Genomic DNA, 16,988 nt, shown 5'->3' on the forward strand with positions numbered 1-16,988 from the left:
CATTATCCTACTGTTGCCAAATTCTTTTTCGCAATTAGTTTGCCTGGTGTCAAAATGGGAAACAACAGGATGCCATCTACAGGGCTGCTGGCTTTGAGGTTCGTATCCACGCTCTCCCGAATGCAAGCTGATTACTACGTGATCCAAACCGCGCAGCCACTTGCCGATGACTTTGTCATAGCTGCAGTCAGGGCTGTGATAATGTAATCTTAAATCTTGAAACTTGATAATGCTGAAGGTACAAAGAGTACGATATGATAATTTACCTTTTCAGGAGTAAAGTGATATCAATGGATAAAATAAAATTGAAGAAATTTGCATGTCAAGTAGGGAAAAAAAGCATAAACAGATAGAGCATTTCAAGCGTTCAGGATATGTATTCTCCCAGGTTGATAGTGTAGTATGTGACATTGAATCACGGTGGGGCGAAGGTTAAGCAGGGAGCTGGCAATTGCAATCAACAGTGTTCTGAAAGGAAGAAATCAGCTCACGGACGAAACTTTGTACCTTCGGTAAGGCCACGGTTGCTTCCTTCCCATACCCAATCCTTTCTTATCCCATCGTCGTTATAAGACCTATGTGCGTCGGTGCGACATAAAGCAAATTTGTATAAAAAGAACATTCGGCGTAGGCCAAAAAGTTCACTGCATTTCGATCTATCTGAACCCATCCGTGACACTTCATAAATTTCAATAGATGATCCATGGAAACCATGAACAACAGAGTAGAAATATAACAGCCTTGTCTATCTCCTGTAAGTACTTTTAACCAAAACATCATTCTGCAATTAATTCTCACTGCAGCCAACTCGTGAACATAATCTATTAATCCCAGTAAGACAAACATATTTTAGCTCGGTACTCTGTCATATGCCTTGTCTAGGTTTACGTAACGTATTCAAGAGTCTACTCCTCTCGGGGCATTATTCAGCCCCTCTGTGGTCTGAAACTACACTGATTTTCATCCAAATAATACTTGACTGCTGAACACTCCCTCCCTTCCCAAATTCCAGTCAACTCCTTCGCCTGGTGCGCATGTCAATGAAATACCTAGTAATTGTTTTGCAATCCTTCCTCTTCCTTTCTTTTAGATAGGTGCAATTCCTCCTTTCGTCCAACCAGAAGTTACCTTACTAATATTCCATGCTAAACTTATTATTTTATGAAGGCATTTCTTCACTGATTTCCCACTATATTTCACTATTTCAGGTCTAATTTCATCTAATCCTGCCTCTTTTTGGCAATGGAATCTCTTCATCATCCTTTTCACTTCCTGAAGTGTAATTTAACCACCTGTCAGTTGATCGACTGAAATCAACAATGATTTCAACTGAATTACCCAAAACACTCTTCATTTCAAATTTCTCTCCGTTGATAAAATTATTTATACTACACGGATAGGATTCCGTGCCACCTGACGTGGCCATCCCAGGTAATAATTTGTTTTGCTCTCTTTCTTTCATCTGCGTAAAACTTGGTGAATAGGTTTAGACAATTCTCGTCCTAATTCTTCCAGCTGTTCAATCTACCAACATCATTAGCTCATTTATGTGCATAACATAACTATGTTGCGTGAAATAGTATTACTGTTGAACAGTTCTTCGCTATAATTTGCCATTCCCCTTATAATACCTCTTAAGCACACTTTGTAATTCCCTATTTATTTCTCCTTATCTCCACTTACCCGAATATACTTAACTCCTAACACAGACCCATCCTTCTTGCTGACTCAGCCAATTCTACTTTCTTCCCTAAGCCTCACAAATATTGATAGCTCATCGTCGAATTCCATTTCGTTTGCCAAGTTGTTGCCGAGAATTCCCTCGCCTATCAAATGGAAGTGGGGCCCTGCTACTCACATAGGTCCGAGGCTTGCTTAAAACGTTCTGAGCGTGGTCGATACAAATGTTGTGTAGCGAGAGGCTACGCTACTTAGGCCTACACATAGTGCCAGTGATATTCTCTCCTCCTACGGGTTAGGGACTAGCGGTTGTTTGTATGTTCCTAGCCACCTGAGCACAAGGAGGAGGATGACCCAGAATATGTCCGAGGTGTCCACTCCTATTGCATAGTAACTAATACACCATGTCTCAGGACAACTTACGACGCCACTCATACCTTGTCTGTGTTTCACGAGCTGACACGTGGCTACAATATACCTCACCGCGAACCATGCCTCTTACTCAGTCCGGGCAAAATGTTGGCCAGTTTTTGTTCAAGTGTTTGGACAATACAACTATTAACGCATACCTCACATTAAGGCAGGATTAAAATTCTCCTCGCAAACAGGTGCATCGAAATGCGGCCGTAGTAGACTCTCACCTTCAGATGGAAAAGGAATATCAACGGCTATGACTGCACAGTTGTTATGGTTTGGAATGTGTATTATAAGTGTTCGCCCACCGAATTGGTACTCATTGCTAGTCCATGAAATGTGTTATGCTCTTCAGTATGCATGAAGTCTAATACACATAATGAGTGCATGATTTTCCTGCGAATGACAGAGAGAGGGAATGCGGGCACTGATAGGGTTATTTTCATGGGGGTGAGTATGTTAAAGACAAATACCCTAACCAATGGGCAAGCCTACTAAAACATAGATACCTCTCGAACCAGCGGAATTTCAACTAAGACTTATAAAACGGACGTTGTATTATTACGTTATAGGCTAGTCTTTATAATTATTCTCATTTTTAATTCTTCTTCTTATTGTTATTAGCATATCATTATTAATATTGTACGAGAGCCTCCGTGGTTCTGGCGGCTGCACGCTGGCCACTCACCGCTTGGTTCCGTGGTTCAAATCCCGGTCACTCCATGTGAGATTTGTGCTGAACAAAGCGGAGGGGGGACAGGTTGTCTGCCGGGTACTCTGATTTTCTCTGTCATCTTCCATTCTAGAAACACTCTACAACATCATTTTACTTCAGCTGTCAGTCATTAATCATTGCCCCAGAGGAGTGCGACAGGCTTTGGCAGCCGGCACGTTACCTATCCTCGCCGCTAGATGAGGCCTTCGTTCATTCCAATCCTACCCGGTCGAATGACTGTAAACAGGCCATGGACTTTCATTTCATTATTACTGTACGACCTGATTTTCTTATAAATTAATTATGAATAGACCAGCGATACTACATGGCACATAAAATTATCTCTTGTTTTAAAACTTGTTTTATTCGCGCCGACACCGATCGGCCTTTTGGCGTCGGTGGGACAGGAAAGTGTTAAGTGTTAAGTATTCGACAGTAAACTTAATTTAGGTATACCCAAGCATTTGCCTGGTGTGAAAATGGGAAACCCCGGAAACACACATTCAAGACTACCAACAGTGGGTTTCGCTCCCACTATCTCCAGAATGCAAGCTGAGAGTTACGTCGTCGGAAACTCGTAGCCACATGCTCGGTGTGTACCTTGATAGGAATTAAGCTGACATTGGTCTGAAAAGGTAGAGCTGGAAAAGGTACGAAAGTCAATACAAGATTATTTTTTGGAAGTTTGGAATGATTTACTGCAAATAAATTTAAAATGGAGAACAGAAAGTAGAATGTAATTATTTTTGTGCGCGTGTAACATTACCTATTACAGAAATCACCGCAAAATTTTCCCAATTTTACGTTTCTCTAACTCACTAGTTAAAATCGACGTAGACTCTACTACAAACACACCCTTAGAATGGCGGACAGAAAATTACAACCATCCTGTATGATACGCTGCATCTTCCGCTTGTCCCCAGTTACTCGTTTTCCCACTAGAGCCAATTTGGCTCTTTTCGGTATAGACAGAGAGAGTTAGCATAAGAGGTCCCATGGCTTATCAGAAGATAATTCCATGTATCTCCTCAGTCACAGGGATTCGGACGTCAGTCCTCGAAATGAAAAGCCTGCTAGTAAATTACTGTGCTAATCCGTTCATAAAGAGAACTAATATTCTTTTCTTAATATCCACATCCTCTCAGTACATGAGAGGGGCTTCCTGGCCGAGGCGGTAAAGGCGTGCTCGGTTCGCCCGGAAGGATATGGGTTCGAATCCCCGTCAGGAAGTCGTAAAATTTAAGAAACGGGATTTTCCAGGTGCATATGGCCCTGAGGTTCACTCAGCCTACACCAAAATGAGTACTAGGTTAATTCCGGGGGGCAAAGGCGGCCGGGCGTAAAGCTAACCACTCTACCCCATCACGTGCCGAGGTTAACAACGGTGGAAGCCTTTACCTTCCACTCCTCCAAGGGCCTTCATGGCCTGTACGGAGGTGACTTTGCTTCGCTTTGCTCAGTGCCTGAGAACATTAACATAGTTACTGAGACTAGAAACCTGAGAATAAAGATGGTGAAGTGGATGAGAGCAAGCCATTGATATTAGGATGAACGTAAATCGTTACCAGCCGGATTCAGTTTATGCACAATAAATTAAATTTCAGATAGAATAACGAATTTCTGCTTCAATGTAACAAGTGTTAATTTTTCTCGCATACAATTAATCTCTTAGGTTTATTGGCCAGTTTAGTATTGTAGCTGGTTAGACGTTTATTTCGCATGTGTAAGACTGTGAGTTTAAATCTAACCCCAGTCTGTTATAATTTAAGTGAATTGAGAGAAGACGTTTGCCAGTAGTTCAGGTTGAAGGTATAGTCCAGACAGAAACAAAATGATATTGAAAAGGCTGCGTTTTCCGTGATTGAGGAATTGCAATCTTTAAAATAACAGCTGTATTTCTTTCGTTACCCAGTAGTAGACTGACGTTTCTTTTACCCCCAAAGATTATTTTTAGGCTACTATAGTGTTTGGGACATGACTATGAAAACTATAACGCCTATACTGCTAAATATTTTAATTGTTCGACATTATTTTCGATGAGGTGATTATCAATGTGTTCGACTCCATATATGGCAAATGTTGAAATTTATAATCTGCTCGTTTCCCGTAGATAAAGTCTGGTTTTAGAGGTTCCGAATTTCAGATATGATTTACGTTGCAGCAGCTGCTCTCTTATAAATGTAAGGGAAAATCTAGAATAAATGCGTTGTAGAGATATTCTCACATGTTTAAAGCGCAAATCCTTTTTGTCCCACTGTTGCGGCTTTAAGATAGGGAGTGGAAGTCCTTCCGCAGAGATTGTGTGTCTGTGGTGTATAAACCATCGTTATGATTTCTCTTCTCATAAAGAATAGTTTATATTGACCTCTTAAATATTCTGAACTAAAGGATGCATATATTATTACAACTTGCCTTACGTCGCAGCGACACAGATAGGTCTTATGGCGACGATGGGATAGGAAAGGTGTAGGAGTGGGAACGAAGTGGCCGTGACCTAACTTAAGGCATAGCCCGAGCATTTACCTGGTGTGAAGATGGGAATCCACGGGAAACCATCTTCAGGGCTGCCGAAAGCGGGATTCGAAACCGATATCTCCCGATGCAAGCTCACAGTTGCGCTGCCCTAATCGCACCACCAACTCGCCCGGTCAAATATTATTATTATTATTATTATTATTATTATTATTATTATTATTATTATTATTATTATTATTAACTTCATGTATATCAGTATATATTCATAATCTACATAATTCACCTAGAAATCATTTTAACAGACGTACGTCGACTAAATGCCGAAAGGCACAATACCGTTAATGAATATGTTAGCATGCATTTATCGTTTCGCGTAACTGAATTATTTTGGTAAAAATGAGCCTTTTATTGGGTTGTCTGTCCTGAATGTTTACACGTGTATCAAAAAATGTGCGTGAATCTACGTCCAGTAGTAGTTGAGGAACTTCTGTAGAAAAAAGATCCACGTATCTGGTTCAGAAAAATGTGTAAGAAATTAACGCGTAAATGCACATGGTATGTCCGCTAGGTGTGGCCGTTACTCTCACGTCTGATAGTAATGAGAAGAAGAATGAAGTGAATATTTTTATCGAAGTTATTTGATGATAGCCTTCCTAAAATGCCATCACACTATTCCAGCTATTCCAGCTGTACAATTCCGAGTGTAAAGAGAAATAACAAAATTTCCAAAGTATCGTTGCTTAGGCGAGGAGTAGAATCAAAGGTTTTTCAGGCCTACAAAAACAAGGGCGACACTTACTGCAGTTATGAAGCTGGAACGTATACTGATGATGTCTTGCAGAGGCATTTTTTGAGTAAGGAACGTGCTCAAAAAGGAAAACAGAACAACAAGTTTGTTACCAAAACCGACGACTGTGCTTTGCGTACATCATGGCCTTCAGAGTGACAGCGTGCGTAGACGCCGGCGCTACGTATTACAGAACTAAGCTAGTTGTACACAAATTTGCAACATGTGTAATGAATTATTTGTCCAAGAAACTTCATGACAATCCTCTTTCTCTTATTCTGTACTGCGATGTTTGTAACAACCAAAACAGGAATGCAACAATGGTAAATTGCCTGTTGCGTTAGGAGTGATGATTGCAATGTGTGAACCGATCTTCGGGTAACCAAATACCGTATCGAAGGAGTAATAGAATACAAATTCGACTTAGCGATTCATTCAGGGATCTTCCGGCCATACCTTTTTGTTATACTACTCCTTCCATAGTTCTGTTGTGAGATTTCCTTGACATGAATGGACATCTTGGTGGCATGGCTAATTACAGATTGTACAGCCGAATCAGAAACACTTGCCAAAATATGTTGATGCTTTTCCAGTAGCCAATCGCCATACGCCTTGCTGGACGTCGTCTGAAGCAAAGAGATATTCTCATTTCCTAATGTCAATTAATTGTATTAAGTCCGGCTCCATGGCTAAATGGTTAGCGTACTGGCCTTTAGTCACAGGGATCCCGGGTTCGATTCCAGGCAGGGTCTGGAATTTTAACCATAATTGGTTAATTTCGCTGGCACGGGGGCTGGGTATATGTGTCGTCTCCATCATCATATCATCCTCATCACAACGCGCAGGTCGCCTACGGGAGTCAAATCAGAAATCTGCATCTGGCGAGCCGAACTTGTTCTCGGACACTCCCGGCACTAAAAGCCATACGCCATTTCATATCATTGGATTAAGTATGAGTGCACACCAGAAGTGTGTGGCTGGTAATATTATCGTCGCGCACGAATGCCAAATGACATGGAATCATCTTTTACTACGAAACCCAAAGATGAAGTTGTTTTATATTGTTTTCATTATAAGCGCGCTCTGCCTGGCTCTTTATTTCATATTGAAAGAGCGATGTTAATTTGGTGCAAATTTTAAATAACGTTCTCCGTTCTCTCGTGAAGTGTGCGCAGCGGGTAATGACCATTCTAAAGTACCCTTGAATTTCTTTTCCTCCGCCATTTTAAATCTAAAATGTTTGGTACGTCTGTGGGAGAATACGATTTTATTAGATTTGAACCAAAATACGATGGGAGATTCATTTGAATATATAAAATAGCACTAATGAGCCTGATGCAGGTAGAAGAAGAACATTATCTACATAAATATTCCTGTGGTTAAATGCAGTGAAAGTGAATTTTTTCGTAAGAAATATCAAATACCGTGTATGTCATTCATTCAAATTGGACTTCCGAAACTTATTTTCGTAGAAATAACGACATAACATTGTAGCCCTAAGCAAATTTCCATGCTGAAATGTAGGTTCATATTGTTGAAAGTCAGTTTAAACTTTCGCCTATAAAATGAGGTCTTTGTCAGTTAAATGGTGTTGTTCCATATGCGACGATATGATAAATAAAATTATTGTGGCGGTCAGTCAGTTTTCTTTGCTGAATGGTCAGCGTAGCGGCCTTCGGGTCAAAAGGGTCCTTGGTCTTATTTCCTCCGGATCGGCCTCTGTCGTTTTTCTTAATACACATCTACATATACACCCAAAACACTACCAACCAACATAGAAGCACGAGACAGTGAATAATTCCCTCCATGTAGGGTTGACGTCGGGAAAGCAACCGGCCGCAAAACTGAGCCAGGTCCAAAAGTAGTGTCGACCCCATGTAATTGGGGAAAGGCCATGAATAAGAAGTAGAATTTGCCTGTCATAGCGAGAGATCGGTTCTTTTCACACAGAGAGATGTTTAGAGACAACACGGTGGGAAGTATCCTTGGTCAAAGTCCCACAGATTGGCATTGAATTGAGCTCACAAACCATGAGAACAGACGTCACAGCTTTACCGCTCAGCAAAGAAGCAACCTGTTTCCAGTCTTGCGACCGGGTCAGGAATGGAATGAATGAAGCTCCTATCTAGCGGCGAGGTTAGGAATTGTGCCAGCGGTCGAAGCCTGTCTCATGATTGACAAATGAAATTATATTGGAGAGTTATACTGGAATGAAAGATGACGGGGAAGCCGGAGTACCCCGAGAAAAACCTGTCCCGCCTCCACATTATGCAGCACAAAACTCACATGCAATGACCGGAATTTGAACCAGAGAACCCAGCAGTAAGTGGCCAGCGCGCAGCCGCCTGAGCCACGGAGGCTCCAAGGAGACAGTAATAATATAATTTTATTCGTTTCAAATATTCATTTTTTATTACTTCGTCCAGTGTCAGTTGCTGAAATCTGCATATATTCAGAATGGATGTTTTCCGGGCGACTCATGTGTCAGTCTCAATATTCTCGATGTTGTAAATTTATTTTTCTTAAAATTGTACTTTTAAGTCTTATCGACTCAGCCATATCTCATGGTAACAATGAGATTGGAATGAATTAGGACTGGTCAGGAAGCTTTAAGGTACAGCCTGGCGTGAAAATGTGCGGTAGAAAACCGCGGATGGTGGACAATGGGGTTTAAATCGACCCTATCTCGAATGAAGGAAAACATCTACACGAACAAAAACGCGCATATAACACATTCATTTCTCGTTGTTCTCTGTACTATATCACTCAAATCAGTGGAACTAAAACTCTATGTAGAAGGATTAAAAGAGTGAGCATAGCCGAGTGAACGCCTTGGCGATATGAACAACATGGCTTATAAGGAATTCTTCCAGCTTCAGAAATCCACGGAATCCTCGAACACTCATTAAAGTAGAAGCTACAGCAGGACATTAACCTCTCGACTGAAAGTCATGAAATGAAAACCTACAACCTGTTTTCCAGTCAAGGGCCGGGTCAGAGATGGGATGAATGAAGCCCCCAACTTGCGGCTAGGATAGGAATTGTGCTGGCTGCCGAGACCTATCGCACTCCTCTGGGACAATGATTAATGACTGTCAGATGAAATGAAATGATAGTGGAGAGTGTTGCTGGAATCATGGAAGTTATACCACGCAAAATATTTCGATGCACATGAATGCAATATACACTGACTGACAGAGCAAATGCAACACCAAGAAGGAGTGGTCAGAACTTTATGCCAATTGCAGGGTAGACTGACGTCACTGAGGTATGCTCATGATGTGAAATGCGCCGCTGTGCTGCGCACGTAGCGAACGATAAATGGGACACGGCGTTGGCGAATGGCCCACTTCGTACCGTGATTTCTCAGCCGACAGTCATTGTAGAACGTGTTGTCGTGCGCCACAGAAAACGTGTATAGCTAAGAATGCCAGGCCGCCGTCAACGGAGGCATTTCCAGCAGACAGACGACTTTACGAGGAGTATGGTGATCGGGCTGAGAAGGGCAGGTTGGTCGCTTCGTCAAATCGCAGCCGATACCCATAGGGATGTGTCCACGGTGCAGCGCCTGTGGCGAAGATGGTTGGCGCAGGGACATGTGGCACGTGCGAGGGGTCCAGACGCAGCCCGAGTGACGTCAGCACATGAGGATCGGCGCATCCGCCGCCAAGCGGTGGCAGCCCCGCACGCCACGTCAACCGCCATTCTTCAGCATGTGCAAGACACCCTGGCTGTTCCAATATCGACCAGAACAATTTCCCGTCGATTGGTTGAGGGAGGCCTGCACTCCCGGCGCCCGCTCAGAAGACTACCATTGACTCCACAGCATAGACGTGCACGCCTGGCATGGTGCCGGGCTAGAGCGACTTGGATGAGGGAATGGCGGAACGTCGTGTTCTCCGATGAGTCACGCTTCTGTTCTGTCAGTGATAGTCACCGCAGACGAGTGTGGCGTCGGCGTGGAGAAAGGTCAAATCCGGCAGTAACTGTGGAGCGCCCTACCGCTAGACAACGCGGCATCATGGTTTGGGGCGCTATTACGTATGATTCCACGTCACCTCTAGTGCGTATTCAAGGCACGTTGAATGCCCACCGCTACGTGCAGCATGTGCTGCGGCCGGTGGCACTCCCGTACCTTCAGGGGCTGCCCAATGCTCTGTTTCAGCAGGATAATGCCCGCCCACACACTGCTCGCATCTCCCAACAGGCTCTACGAGGTGTACAGATGCTTCCGTAGCCAGCGTACTCTCCGGATCTCTCACCAATCGAACACTTGTGGGATCTCATTGGACGCCGTTTGCAAACTCTGCCCCAGCCTCGTACGGACGACCAACTGTGACAAATGGTTGACAGAGAATGGAGAACCATCCCTCAGGACACCAACCGCACTCTTATTGACTCTGTACCTCGACGTGTTTCTGCGTGCATCGCCGCTCGCGGTGGTCCTACATCCTACTGAGTCGATGCCGTTCGCATTGTGTAACCTGCATATCGGTTTGAAATAAACATGAATTATTCTTCCGTGCCGACTCTGTTTTTTCCCCAACTTTCATCCCTTTCGAACCACTCCTCCTTGGTGTTGCATTTGCTCTGTCAGTCAGTGTATTTCGAAATTTATTTAGGTAATTTACCCGATTATAATTTAACTTACCTCATGTACACGGGAATCAAGAAAATACTTATAATTTCCATCATATTCGTTACATAGACAGCAGGGCTAAATTCGTTGTAGATTTTCAGTAGGCCCTATGTGTAAGTATGAAAATATTGGATATTTATATTAAATGTCTCTTCAAAATCTCTCAAAAACGGGCTCATAAAGTGAAAGTAAGCTTATTAGCACTAGCCACCTGTCACTTCGATTTTACGCCAACCGTCGTGTCCCATGATGGCTGAATGGTTAGCGTGCTGGTTGCTTCGTCTCAGGGGTCCTGGGTTCGATTTCCGGCTGGGTCTTTAATTTTAACCGTCATTGTTAATTCCGTTGGCACTGGAGCTGTGTGTATGTGTCGTCTTCATCATCATTTCTTCCTCACCACGAGACGCAGGTCACCTACGGGTATCAAGTCAAACGACCCGAACCTGGAGAGCCGAACGTGTCCTCGAACACTCTCGGCACTAAATGTCATACGCCATTCCATTTCATTATATGCCAATCAACTGGGCCGAGATTCGACCTCACAAACTTATACACTGACTGACAGAGCAAATGCAACACCAAGAAGGAGTGGTCAGAACTTTATGCCAACTGCAGGGTAGACTGATGTCACTGAGGTATGCTCATGATGTGAATTGCGGCGCTGTGCTGCGCACGTAGCGAACGATAAATGGGACACATCGTTGGCGAATGGCCCACTTCGTACCGTGATTTCTCAGCCGACAGTCATTGTAGAATTTGTTGTCGTGTGCCACCGGACACGTGTATAGCTAAGAATGCCAGGCCGCCGTCAACGGAGGCATTTCCAGCAGACAGACGACTTTACGAGGGGTATGGTGATCGGGCTGAGAAGGGCAGGTTTGTCGCTTCGTCAAATCGCAGCCGATACCCATAGGAATGTGTCCACGGTGCAGCGCCTGTGGCGAAGATGGTTGGCGCAGGGACATGTGGCACGTGCGAGGGGTCCAGGCGCAGCCCGAGTGACGTCAGCACGCGAGGATCGGCGCATCCGCCGCCAAGCGGTGGCAGCCCCGCACGCCACGTCAACCGCCATTCTTCAGCATGTGCAAGACACCCTGGCTGTTCCAATATCGACCAGAACAATTTCCCGTCGATTGGTTGAGGGAGGCCTGCACTCCCGGCGTCCGCTCAGAAGACTACCATTGACTCCACAGCATAGACGTGCACGCCTGGCATGGTGCCCGGCTAGAGCGACTTGGATGAGGGAATGGCGGAACGTCGTGTTCGCCGATGAGTCACGCTTCTGTTCTGTCAGTGATAGTCACCGCAGACGAGTGTGGCGTCGGCGTGGAGAAAGGTCAAATCCGGCAGTAACTGTGGAGCGCCCTACCGCTAGACAACGCGGCATCATGGTTTGGGGCGCTATTGCGTATGATTCCACGTCACCTCTAGTGCGTATTCAAGGCACGTTAAATGCCCACCGCTACGTGCAGCATGTGCTGCGGTCGGTGGCACTCCCGTACCTTCAGGGGCTGCCCAATGCTCTGTTTCAGCAGGATAATGCCCGCCCACACACTGCTCGCATCTCCCAACAGGCTCTACGAGGTGTACAGATCCTTCCGTGGCCAGCGTACTCTCCGGATCTCTCACCAATCGAACACGTGTGGGATCTCATTGGACGCCGTTTGCAAACTCTGCCCCAGCCTCGTACGGACGACCAACTGTGGCAAATGGTTGACAGAGAATGGAGAACCATCCCTCAGGACACCATCCGCACTCTTATTGACTCTGTACCTCGACGTGTTTCTGCGTGCATCGCCGCTCGCGGTGGTCCTAGATGCTACTGAGTCGATGCCGTGCGCATTGTGTAACCTGCATATCGGTTTGAAATAAACATCAATTATTCATCCGTGCCGTCTCTGTTTTTTCCCCAACTTTCATCCCTTTCGAACCACTCCTCCTTGGTGTTGCATTGTCACTGTCAGTCAGTGTATATAAGATGCGATCGGATAGCTAGCTATAATGTGCAGTCTCTCAATCAGCATTATTAACTCATTGTTTGGCAATGTTTTCCTTTGTAATTAGAACAATATCAAGTAAACATTTTGTATACTTAACTGTCATTTATCATGTGCCCCAAATGTGGATGAATCTATAGTTCATCCTCGAACACACCAATAGGAAATCAGTTGTAAAAAATGATATTATATATTATTTATAGACTACACGTTATGAAACAAATTAATCTCCTGGAATCGCAGAATATCCATGAAAATTAAATGACGTACAACCATTTAAAACCACTGAGAGGAAAACTTTGAAACGACTCTGTTCTTCATACAACTAAAATTCAAAAACTAAAACGTTTTAAACAATTCAGCAATCACCTCGTTCGCACGTCCCTTTGGGGGCCAATGGTATAGCGTGGGCTTCCGGATTCCAAAATCGCTCGTTCAAACCCGCCGGATATTTTGTAGTTAGATTTCTGAAGGGCGGAAAGAAGTCCATTCAGCATTCATTGCACGATGTCGACATGTAAAAGTTCTCTGGTGACACATTTGGAGTTTACCCTTAAAAAATAATTGGATGTTAGCTAAATATCACCCAACAGCGATTATTTTCTCTGTCACATGGAAGGTAAAACGGAACATTGAATTAGATATGCGGACAGAATAAATGGCATTAAAACGATTTGCCCGCAGACAGTTGTGAGGCCATACGGTTATTATCATTACTATTTATTATTCTACTACTTTGCCACCACCTGTGGAATCGCGGGTGCAAATCGTGTCGCACATGTGGACTTTGCCTCTTTTACGGCCGGATGCCCTTCCTGACGCCATACCTATCTCGAGCGATGTAATCTTTATGCTGTTGGTTGCCTGGTAGTGTGGGGTGTTGTCTGAATATGAAGAGAAGGTTGTTGTTACATATACAAACACCCAGTCCCCGAGCCAGAATAATTAATCAGACGCTATTAAAATACCCGAATTGGCCGAGAGTCGAATCCAGGTCCCTCTGGACCGAAGGCCTGAGCACTGACCATTCAGCCAACGAGTTTTTCTATTAAATTGCGCACCGACGCAGTTAGGTCTTACGGCGACGGTGGAATAGGAAACGGCTAGGAATGGGAAGGAAGCGGCGGTGGTCTTAATTATCGTACAACTCCAGTATTTGCCTCGTATGAAAAAGGGAAACCACGGAAAACCATCTTCAGGGATGCCGACAGTGGGGTTTCAACCCATTGTCTCCCGAATTCAAGCTCACAGCTATGCGCCCCTAACCGCACGACCAGCTCGCTCGTTCGGCCAAAGTATATGACGATTATTATTATTATTATTATTATTATTATTATTATTATTATTATTATTATTATTATTATTATTATTATTATTATTATTATTATTATTATTATTATTATTATTATTATTATTATTATTATTATTATTATTATTATTATTATTATTATTATTATTATTATTATTATTATTATTATTATTATTATTATTATTATTATTATTATTATTATTTCTTCCTTATTCGGTTTACCCTCCAGGGTCGGTTTTTTCCTCGAACTCAGTGAGGGATCCCACCTCTAGCGCCTCAAGTGCAGTGTCCTGGAGCGTCGGACTTTGGGTCGGGGGTTATAACTGGGGAGGAGGACCAGCCCGTCGCCCAGGCGGGCTCCCCTGCTATGCTGAACAGGGGCCTTGTATAGGGATGGGAAGATTGGAAGGGACAGGCAAGGACGAGGGATGGAAGTGGCCGTACCCTTAAGTTAGGTACCATCCTGGCATTTGCCTGGAGGAGAAGTGGGAGACCACGGAAAACCACTTCAAGGATGGCTGAGGTTGGAATCGAACTACCTCTACTCATTTGACCTCCCGAGGCTGAGTGGACTCCGTTCCAGCCCTCGTAGCACTTTTCAAATTTCGTGATGGAGGCGGGAATCGAACCCGGGCCTCCGGTGGATGGCAGCTAATCATGCTAACCACTACACCACCGAGGCATACATTATTATTATTTCCTTTGTTATTTCATGTGCAGGTCTTGGTAAGTTCTAGACAACAATAGGAATAAAGCTCAGTGCTACCAAGCTAAGAATTACTTAAAATTACAGGGTAGTTAATATGTTATATTCGTCTAATAGCGAGACTAATAACATGTGTATGTGTACATTTGTTATATTACCAGAGATTCCATTCCGATAAGTAATAATAATAATAATAATAATAATAATAATAATAATAATAATAATAATAATAATAATAATAATAATAATAATAATAATCTATTCTGATCACTATCTCACAAGAGTTAAAGTAAAATTTACTCCAAGAAAATACCACCCCAAGAAAATCCAACAACAGAAATTTGACATAAAACGGATTCCTGTTACGGATCTAAAAGAAGCATGGGAAAATCAGCCAGCGAAAACATGGGAAGAATTCCACACCAAAATCATACAGAAGGCACGAGAAATGGTACCCTTAAAAAGGAATACAAAACACCCCTGGTGGAACTCAACATGCAACCAAGCCCTAGAGATAAGAAAATCTGCGTTTCAGAAATACAACAGTAGAAAATCCCAGAAAACTCAACGAGAATTTTACGAGACCAGAAAACAAGTATCCAAACCCATCAGGCAAGAGAAAAGAAAGCACCTGAAAGAACAACTGGAGTCAATTGAAGAAAACTTTAGAAACCACAACACAAGGGATTTCTACAGAACATTCACAGAAAAAATCCGAGGATAAATTCCACAGAACTTATGTTTCAGGAAACAAGACGGAAAACTGGCGCTTACTAATAAAGAAAACTGCCAAGAACTTGCACGGTACTTCTCAGAACTTTTTAACTGCCCCGAACCCACTGAAAGATTTCTTGAAGGAGCATCCAGTTTCACTCACCCAGAATCACCTCCACCAAACCAGGAAGAAATCCAAAGCCACATTAAACGACTAAAGAACAACAGAACCTCAGGAAGAGACGGGATTGTTGCAGAATTCCTTAAGAATCTTGGTCCAAATTCACTCAAGGAACTTACAGAAATCATACAGAAAATCTGGAAAAACGAAAATCTCCCAGAAGACTGGAAATGTGCCTTAATTCACCCACTTCACAAAAAAGGCGACAAAACTGACGTGAACAACTATAGGGGAATCTCCCTCCTTGAAGTTGGCTACAAAATTTTCTCTGCATGCCTGTTGGAAAGAATACAAGAACAACTAGAGCATAGGATTGGTGAATATCAGGCTGGGTTCCGCCCTCACAGATCATGCACTGAACAGATCTTCAACCTCAAAACAGCTCTAAAATTCAGGGCCCTCAGAAACCTTCCAATCATCTGTACCTTCGTAGATTTCAAGAAGGCTTATGATTCAATTGATCGTCAATCTTTGTTCAACATCCTGAAAGAACAGGCACTAGACTCGAAAACACTAAACTTGACCAGACAGACCCTCACTGACACGAAGTCAAGAGTGAAATTCATGGGAGAAATCTCAGACGAATTCCTGATACAAACTTGTGTCCGGCAAGGAGATGGACTGTCACCTCTCCTCTTCAACCTCGTCCTAGATAAGGTGATGAGGGAATGGGAAAAAGAACTGAAAGTACAAAATAGCTGGAACCCAGTAAACATCGGGGCACGAAAAAACAAGCTTGAAATTCCATGCTTAGCCTTCGCAGATGACTTGGCCCTTTTGTCCAGCGATGAAGTCACAGCAATAAAGCAAGTTGAAATTCTCCAAGAATGTGCCAGAAAGGTCGGACTTCATATCTCTTTCCAGAAAACTGAATTTTTCTGTGCAAAACTAGACATCCATAGTCTCGATACAAAATACGGAAAAATCAACAGAGTCCCTCACTTCAAATACCTGGGCGAAATTCTCGAACCAACCGGACAAGAGAAAATAGCCCAAAACAACCGTGTCCAAAAACTCAGAAGAGCTTATGGGAGAACAAGAGAAATCTACAACAAAAAATGTATGTCTCTCCACGTTAAGATTAAACATTACAATACTGTAATCAATCCTGAGGCTTTATATGGAGGGGAAACTCTAACGCTTCATAGAAAGGGCGAGCTGGAAAATATCCTAAAAGAAGAGCGAAAAATCATGAGGAAAATTTTAGGACCAAGACACACGGGAGAAGGGTACCGCCTTCAAACCCGGAAATCCACAGAAAAATTATCTAATATTGCGGCAGACCTCAGGAAAAGAAGGCTGAAATTTTATGGACATGTTAAGAGGCTTCCAGAAAATAGATTAACTCACGAAGTTCTTGAAAGAGTTGAT

This window comes from Anabrus simplex, chromosome 2, assembly GCF_040414725.1.
Source record: "Anabrus simplex isolate iqAnaSimp1 chromosome 2, ASM4041472v1, whole genome shotgun sequence".
Lineage (NCBI taxonomy): Eukaryota > Metazoa > Arthropoda > Insecta > Orthoptera > Tettigoniidae > Anabrus > Anabrus simplex.